This window comes from Echinops telfairi, unplaced genomic scaffold, assembly GCF_000313985.2.
Source record: "Echinops telfairi isolate 266 unplaced genomic scaffold, ASM31398v2 ScPeMD7_7468;HRSCAF=8506_0, whole genome shotgun sequence".
NCBI classification, from domain to species: Eukaryota; Metazoa; Chordata; class Mammalia; order Afrosoricida; family Tenrecidae; genus Echinops; species Echinops telfairi.
The window spans coordinates 64411347-64420937 of NW_022111369.1; the positions used below are offsets into that span (position 1 = coordinate 64411347).

General features: G+C 45.8%; 1 pseudogene; it reads left to right on the forward strand.

The window, feature by feature from the left end:
* Positions 1-7919: 7919 nt before the first annotated feature.
* LOC115873303 lies at positions 7920-9210 on the forward strand (annotated as a pseudogene).
* The last annotated feature ends 381 nt before the right edge of the window (positions 9211-9591 follow it).

A 9591-nucleotide genomic window follows, 5' to 3' on the forward strand; every position in this document is an offset into this window, starting at 1 on the left:
GTTCCACCACCAGCCCAGATAGAATGAGTTGCTCTGTCCTGGAAGCCTCTATTACATTTTCTTTATATATTTCTTTTAGTAAATAACGTGCTATGCAGTAATTTATCATCTTTTCTGCTTATTCACTGCCAACGAGACTGTTTGAACCACCAATCTAGGGGCTTTCCATCCAATGCATGCCTAAGAGCCCCGCCAGGGCTCCCTGCCATTTCTGTCTTTAGAACACTAGAATCTGGTATCAGACTTAACACATAGCTGAAGCTAGCTAAATACATATTGGACAAGTGGAAACAAATGTATCATTAACATTTCATGCTTCCTCTTCCAAGCAAAGATAATTGCAACTTCTCTTAAAGTCAGAGAGTGATAGTATAATTACTAGAAGTATCTTTTCTTCCCCCTCTTGATATTTCATTCCTTTCTTCCCTTCTACCACCAAGTCTAGGCTCAGGAAATGTTAAGGAAGTTTAGTAGATAAACAGTCTTGAAGGAACCAATGCTTAGAGAATTGGCCCTGGTGTCAACTCAAAAAGGTGATCAATTGAGGGAAGCTTTGTCCTCACCGAAGGAGAAGGTTCTGATGGGGAAAGAGTGGGAGGAGAGGGCCCAGGGTTCTCTTACACACACACATACACACATGGTATCACATATCTGAACCACCTTCAGATGGTACAATCAGAAAGGTTTGAAGGCCTTCCAAGACTGGGATAACCAGTCCCAGGAAAGAATCCTGAGACGTGAAGAAAAAGGCCACGTAATTCAGGGACCGTACGCTCATGGCCAGCATGACAAACCACACCCCAGGGGACTCCAACGGAGGAAGGGTGGCTGTAGCTAGGACTCCCAAGGTTAATGCACAAGAAGAGAAGCTACTACCCAACAAGTAAACAAGATGAGATGCTCTAACACGGACGAACAAGCACCCAACACCTTCCCGTAATGCTGCAAGGATATATATATAAACGTCCACCTTTACTCAGATATCAGATGGAAGAATGAAGAGAAGCCTAAGAGTTGGCTGTTGTGACATAATATAGTTGACAAAGATAATGGTTCACATGAGATATTGTTGTGTAGCAACTGAGGTCTTAAAAGTTTATGTAAGATACAATTATGGGTCGTTCTGTGTCCAGAGGAAAAAAGAGTGTTGGAAACTGAAAGACATGTAAACAGTAGTGCCTTCCTAAGAGTTCACTACCTGTTGACTTTCCTTTCTAGTGCAATTCAGGAGGGAGTGAAGAGGAGATGCCAACCCACAAATGGCAGAAGAGTTTGATAAACTAGAATATGACATCACTGATGTTGATGGAGACAAGGAATGAGAACATATCAGGAGGCTATATGACTGCTCAGTGCAAGCCTCACAGCAGGGCTTCTTTGTTGCTGGGGTATCAGGTGCAAAGTCATTTTTTCCCGCCTTGCACATTCTTAAATGCAGTCTTGTCCATGTGCACAGGACAATTACGTTGAAGGCCTGGCTTCACTAAATTTATAAGGGACAGGTATGCGAAACACACTATCAGTCTTATAAAACTCACTCACTCAACAGGGACATACTAGGATAAGTCACAAAGTATTGCTACAACATCCTAGAAACCTTGATCAAACAGAAATATTAAAATGTGAAGCTGCTGTTTTTGATACGCTCTCCATCTAAGTTTACACACTTTTGAAGGTGGTTGTGTTAGTCAGGGTTCTCTAGAGAATCAAGGCCAAGATACTTATGTTTATAGATAGATAGATAGATAGATAGATAGATAGATAGATAGATAGATAGATAGATAGATAGATGGATTTATGCACCACAAAAGAATATAACAGCTAATTAGTCAACACAGCAGTACAGTGAACTCAATTCAACTCACTTCTGTGGAACAGTTAATATACTGGAAGTCCTTCAACTCATGAGGGCTGCTGGGTCTAAGGTCAAGGAAGCTGACTGCTGAGTCTTCCCTCAGGCAATGCAGGCAGTCTGCCCACAGGCAGCAAACAGCAGGGTGGGTCACCAACAGTCAGCAACTCAGTAGCTTAGCGAAGCAGGCCTGGATGGGATATTGAACTAAAAGCAATGCAAAACAACAGGAACCACCAGACTCACGCTCAAGCAATGTATATACCAGCAGCGTATGAAGCAGGTCTCGAAGGAACCTCCAGCTCTAGCAACATGACCATGGGTTGGCTGTCCCACAGGTAGTATAGCTCCCAAGTTGAGGCAAAGAATTAGCTAAAGCAGCTACACATTGGTCAGATCACCAGAGAGCAAGAGAGAGAGAGGGGCAGGCCTTGCCAAGCCATTTATCTCTTTGCCCTCCAATCAAACTGTGACCTTATTAATATCACATGTTCCTATTGGCCAGGTTGGCACAATAAACCTACCTGTCACAGTGGTTTTCCATCTCTCTAGCCCTTCCCCAAAGAATTCTGTGCTCTTCAACTTCCACCAAGTTAACACAGCAGTTTGGGCATCCTTGAGAGACAACCTGTGTTCCTTTTAAATGGTCTTGGAGTTTGGGGACCAAAAAGAAGTGTGAAGGGGCATGATCTGCAGGGCTGTAAGGCAGATGGGATAAGGTTTCCCAGTGAAATTCTCCCAGGGCCGCCATTGCTACCCAGCAAGAATGAGCAGTGTATTGTCATGAAGGAGGGAGAAATCCTCAGCGCATCTTCCCTGGCCTTTTTCTCACTTGTACATGTTCTTTCGATGTATTCATAATAAGCACCCATGTTTGGCCTGCATCCTTTGAGAAAATCTCTCAAACTCATGCCTGGGATGCCCAAACATGCTGAGTTGAATTTAATTGGCTCAGTAGATCCTCTCAGATGCCACTATTTTGACTGGACCTTGTTTTGAAGGCTCCCTGATGAGAATAAGCCAAGTATATAGCTGAGAGAACTTGTTTGCAGCTATCCACTGATCTTGAACTCAAAACCAAATGTACTGCCATTGAGTCACTTCTGATTCACAGTGACCTTATAGAGCAGAGAACGACTGCTTCTTTGGGTTTCCAGGGCTGGAAATCTTTACGGGAGGAGAAAGTCTTTTCTTTCTCGCACTGAATGGCTGGTGGGTTCGAGATACTGACTTTGTGGTTAGCAACCCAATGTGTAACCCCCTATACCACCAGGGCTCAGAGGCAAACTGGAGAAACCCAATTATCAGTTGCTATTTGCTTGGTAATCAGCCTCCAAAACCAGGGCATGAGTGGTTCGTCGGGTCCTCCTGATGGACTAATAAACAAATGATCCTACTTGGAAGTAGCCTTTCTCCGTGAAACCACAGACGGATACTGTTTGAAACAAGAAGCTTGGACACTGCACAAAATACTTATGCCTTAAAACCCACTTCCTCATCTTCCTAGGCACATACCTACCATGTTGTTTGCATGTGACATGCCCACCTGAATAACATGTACATATATAATGTGCACAGCACATACAGAGAACTAAGACTCAAGGGAACTACACAGTTTGCAAAGACCATATAACGTGTGCACTATTTGCATGAAAATATGGTCATTGCATTGCCCCGCTTCCATTACAGTTAGGTTAGGTCATGTGACTAAGCACTAGCCCATAAAATTTGAATTAAAAACTACCCAAAAGCCATCCTCCATGATGTCCTTGGACTCCCCTTGGAAGCTACACGTTGAAGAAGGCCAAGCCATTGGAGAAGAAGCCAGTGTCCTCACATTTCTCCCTGAGGGGATAGGCATCTACGCATCAGCAACACCCATTTGGGGCCTCGTGGGAGGGAGAGACAAACTTCTACCATGTCTGAGCCATTACACCGTCTTCAATTTATTTGCTGCAGGTTCTAGAATTACCTTAACACATGAGGAGTCGTCTTCGGAACTGACCTAGAAGTCTACTATGTTGACAGAGGTGCTTACTACATCTCACCATGAGCCCATGGTCCTATTCTGATGCCTGGCACATTGTAGGAAGGCCTGTCCTGGGGAACCCTAAATATTTCCAGAAGATAGAGTCTGGTGTTTACATGGCAGCATGAGGGTCATTACCCCCATGCAGAAGACAGACCCTGGAACTCAGAAGGGTTTAGTCATCTGCATTTATGAACAATGAGAATGTTTCTTGGAGTAAGAAATAATGTATTTTTTTCCAGATTCCAGTTCTCAGATTTCACAAATATGGTCATCAATTCCAGAATTACTTAAAGCTGTTTTATACAGAGATCATAGGAGACCGGATATTCAAATGTGAGGCGAGAGCAATTACACGCTGAGAAAATTCCTTTTTGCGTAATCACTGGCAGCTATTTAAGAGAGAATTGAAGATTGGGACTCTGTAGCTAGGGAAGTGGCAGATTTGCGCTGGAGGACTAAAGGAAACGCTTCATTGTGGGCCTGGAGCTAGCCTGGTCCTATGTGTTAGGGTGCCAATCTCAAACATAATTTAAGGAAAACATGTATTACACCTTAAATAGGAAATGGCAAGCAAAGATAGATAAAGGCACAGCATCTGGATGAGGGAGACCATTAATGTGAGATCATTATGGCATTCAAGGGTTTGCTGAGACAGACTTCAGAAAGCCACGGAGGGGACAGAGGAAACTGTCACAAAGCATCACAGTTACAGGTAGGAGTACAGACTTGGGAACAGGACCTAACTGGCACATGGCATATGGTAGGCAGAAGAGCTTACAATATTGGTCAGGGTCTTCCAACCAAGGCAGTTGAGGGCATGACTCAGGACTATGCCAATTCTAGTATGGCAGTCCCAATCAAGAATGCACCCAAGTACCTAGAGGAGACTGCCCCTTCCTAGGCTGCTTTGCCGTGTGGAGGTAATCCACTTGCCAATGCACTCTGCCTGAGGGCAAGACTGTTCACAGCACTGGCTAACAGAAGTAATTCAAAGGAGGCTTAATCTATTGACCCACACTACCATTGAGTTGCTTGCAACTTTATAGGACAGGATAGAACTGTCTGTGGGGGTTTCCAAGATTGTACCTCTTCATGAGAGTAGAAAGCCTTATCTTTCTCGCACAGAACAGCTATGGTTTCAAACTGCCAATCTTGAGGTTAGCAGTCCACTAAGCAACCGCTACACCACCGGGGCTCCACTGAGGGAACTGCAGATGGATTTTGAGCTTTCACTATTTTCCTTAGCCTTCTGCAAACCTGGTGCTCAGAATTTAATTTGTAATACACCTAAGATCTGAGATCTGGACACTTGCAGGACCAGCAATAATAACTCGAAAAGTAGAGTCATTTTCTATTTTGTTTCAGTTTTTGATTGATCACTCACTAAGCTCCCAGTCGATGGACATAAAGGACCATGTGACTCCATCCCCAGGTCTGCAGCTGAATGAGACAGAGATAAACACCCAACCCAAGGAGGACAGTTAGAGTTATTCAGTAGCCTATGGGATAATGTGGTCTCCTCTACAGAGAAGATGATAATCCGGCATCAAATTATCTTGTTCAGGAACATGAAATGGAGAGATGGGGAGACATCTGGTCTGTGGTAGCAAGGAAGGAAGACAGAGAGAGAAGAGGCAGGCGGAGATTTGAAAGAATTGTGAACGCTCAGGAGAAAATCAAAATGCTGAGACTAGAGTAAGTAGGAACTATGAGGAAGCAGAAGTCAAAATATAGGCAGGACAGAGAACAAGGTAGTTGCTGAGAACATATTAGAGACAGAGAAGGAAAGGATGTAAGCCCCAGAATGCTTAACCATGGGCATGCAGATCAATAAGTTCCAGCTTCTGGGAGTCCAGGCAAAACAGGAGGAGAGGTGTTCACACAATACCTGGCCTCTACAGCAGGTGGATTCTGTGGGTGGTGCAAACAATTCAGCACTCAACTACCATATATACTCTTGTATAAGTCGAGATTTTCAGCACACTTTTAATGCAGTTTTTGTGGTAAAATTAGGTGCCTCAGTTAATATTTGGGTCGGCTTATACTCGAGTATATATGGTACTAGTGAAAAGGTTTATGGTTCAAATCCACTCGAAGGTATCTCAGAAGATAAGGCTGCCAGGCAACCTACTTCCAAAGGGTGTCCGCTATGAAAATAAAGCAGAGTGTAGTTGTACTCTGGGATGCATGCGACATAGTCACCAGTTGGAAATGACACCATGACAACCGGTTTGATTTGGTGAGGGTTGAGGGCTGCTGGGGATTCTAAATGACCTCCGATGTGCCCTAATTCATTCTGAGTTCCATACTGTGCTGTTGTCTATAATTGTCATTCTTTTTTGAAGAATGTCTCGTTTTCTCTGGTTTCCCAAGAGGCCTGGTAACAAGCTAAAGATGGTTGCTTTTACTCCTTTCATGCGTTCTGGCCGCAGCCCATTTTCTCTAAGTAACAGCAAGTTCAATGTATTCCCTGCCACTCAGAAGCGGGCGGTATGTGCACACGGGTCTGTGTGTGTTTGTATCATCTGCGCATCTTGGGAAGAGAACTTGAGATGCCAGAAGATGCAGAGAGGAGCAGCGGCGATGGGTGGCGGGTAGGTCACAGGGCAGGAGTCTGGGAAGGGGAGTAATAGAAATAGACAAACTTCTTTGGGCTTCTTCGCCCCTCGGTCTGAACCAAGTCCTTGGCTTCCTGTGCCCCTCACATTTCCTTTTCCTTCAAGACGGTCGCCATCAGGTGCTGTGGAGTCCACTCCAATGTACAATGTACACCAGCAGGAGGACACTCCCTCGGGTCCTGCACCATGCTCACCATCCCTGCTGCGTCTGAGGCCACAATCGCAGTCACGGGATCAATCCATCTCACTGTTCACTGCTCCTCTGCGTTCCCAAGAACGATGTTCTTCCCCAGGGACTGTTCTCCCCTGATAATGTTTTCAAATTACATGAGATAAAGTCTCTTTGTCCTAACTTCTAAGGGCCCTTCTGGCAGTACTTCTTCCAAAACAGATTTGCTTATTCTTCTGGCAGTCCACGATGCTGTCCAATACCTCCCCCAACGCTGTAATTCAAACGCGTTGATTCTTCCTTGTCTTCTTTATTTATTGTCTAGCTTTCGTAGACATATGAGACTGCTGGAAAATACCACGGCTTGGGTCAGGCACAGCTTAGTCCTCAAAGTATCATCTTCGTTCTTTAACGCTTTAAAGAGGTCATGTGCAGATTTGCCCAATGCAAAATATCATTTGACTTCTCAACTGCTGTCTCCATCAGTGGTGAGTGTAGATCCAAGCAATATCAAACCCCTTGACAACTTCAATCTTTTCTCCATTTGTCATGACGTTATCCACTGGTCCAGCTGTGAGGATTTGGGTTTTCTTTACACTAAGCTATAATCCATACTGAAGACTGGAGTCATTGATCTTCATCAGCAGGCGTTTCAAGTCCTCTTCACTTTCGGCAAGCAAGGCTGTGTCCCATGCATATCCGGGTTGTAAACAAGCCTTCCTCCAATCCTTACACTGTCTTCTTCTTCATAGGATTTAGCTTCTCTGATGATTTGCTCTGCATACAGATTGAATAAGTGCAGTGAGAGGACACAGCCCTGATGCACACCTTTCCTGGTTTTGACCTCCGCCGTATCCCCTTACTCTATCTAAAAAGACTGCCGTTGGCCTAGGAACACGTGTCCTTTTTCCTTTCTATGGCGTATGTCTCAGCTTTCTGGAATACATAGAAAGAAGAGGGGTAGGTGCCCCTTCTATTTACATTGCTGATTCATTGCTGGGCTTAATCAGAAAATCCATCTCCTCTCCTTCTGAAGAAATGCATTATGGGTGTAATTAGGCAGGATCTTGGTTATAAAGAGTCCCTGGGTGGTGCAATTGGTTCACGTGCTCCGTGGCTAAAAACAACATTGGCGTTTCACGTCTACCCAGAGAAGAAAGGCCACCTTGGAAGAAATGCCTGGTGATGTACTTCCAAAAACATAGTCACTGAAAACCCCACAGTCCTTTTGTTCTCTGTGGAATCACCATGGCAGCAGGGACCCTACACACATATCTGGAAAACTGGGGAGCCTTCCAGGCCCCCATCGTTGCTCAGTACAGCGGGGCTCAGGTGCTGGAGCTCTCTGCACCACCCCCACTGCCACTTTGGCCAAAGCACCAAATTTCTGCACAAGTTTCCTGCCGGCAAGGTCCCAGCATTTGAGGGCGACGATGGAGTCTGTGTGCTGTCTACTGTGGGAACAATAAGAAGCCGCAGGGAAGAACTCCAGAGAACAGCCACTGTGATGCAGTGGTGAGCTTAGTGGACAGCAGTGTGGTCATCCTGCCAGGACCTGAGTGTCTGAGTGTTCCCCGCATTGGGCATCACCCATCACAACACACAGGCCACAGAGAAGGCCAGGGAGTGGGCAAGGCGAGTCCTGGGGCTGCAAGATACTCACCGGAAAACCTAGGCTTTCCTCATGGGCGGACATCACATTTAGCTGCACTCTGGGGTGGCTCTACAAACAGGTCCCACAACCTCTTTGCCGCCAGACCTGCCCCAATGCCAACCGCCGGCTCCTCGCCTGCATTAACTAGCCCCACTTCTGAGCTGTCAAAATGTCTTGAGGGTTGGGGAGCTCTGAGAGAAGATTGCTCGGTTTGATGTTAAAATGTTCGCAGAGAGATAGCCTACAAAGGACACCACAGAGGAGAGGAAAGGGCCCCGAGAGGGGAAGCAGAAGGCTCGGGCAGAGTGAAAGGCTGAGAAAGAGGCAGTGGCTTGCAGTCCTGAGGAACAACTGGACAATACAAACAGGCACTGGCAAAGGCCAAGGGTACCGCTGTGCTGGATCAGTTTAAGCACAAGTATTCTAAGGAGGACACCATCTCCATGGCACTGTGGCATTTCTGGGGGCACTTTGAGAAGGAAAACTGGTTCCTGAGGTATGCCCTGTGGTTTGCTCCCTGAAAAGCTAACCCAGACCTTCTTGAGCTGTAGCCTCATCACTAGAATATTTCAGTGATAGGAAAAGCTGAGGAAGAATGCCTTCACCATCATCATCCTCTTTGGAACCAACAACAACATCTCTATTTCCAGAGTCTGGGTCTTTAGAAGCCAAGAGTGTGCTTTCCTGCTGAACCAGATTAGCAAGCTAACTACAAGTCATGCACATGGTAGAACTCAGAACCCAGATGTTGCTGTAAGAGCACTTCTCCTGGGAGGGTACTTCCAGCACATGGGCAAAGCCTTCCAGCACGGCACACTCTACAAGTGGACATCCTGCCATCAGTCAGCTGCCCGCACCTTCCTTTCAAGAAGACCGGAGTCATAAAAGGAAACTGAACATTGAATAAAAAAAGAGAAAGAAAGCATAGAGCACTGAACACCCCATGGGATGACCGTGAGCCAGACTCAACTCCACAGTAATTGGTTTTGTTGGTTGCAAACAGCAGACATCCAATTTGAGCTAGCTTGGTACTCTGTCCAGATCCTGTGTCTGCCTCTCCGTGCTTGCTAGACATGTTCTTGCAGGCCTGCAGTCTTTGAGGCTAGGTCCTTGTGGTAGTTACATAATCCCATGTCAACTTGAGGGGGAGGACCCAGATGTTGCCACCCCATGGACACATTGCATCGCTGGCTGTGAAGAGCTAGCACCATTGCTTTGGCCTGGCTCAGACACTATGCAACAGGCCTCCCGAGATACGATGGAGAA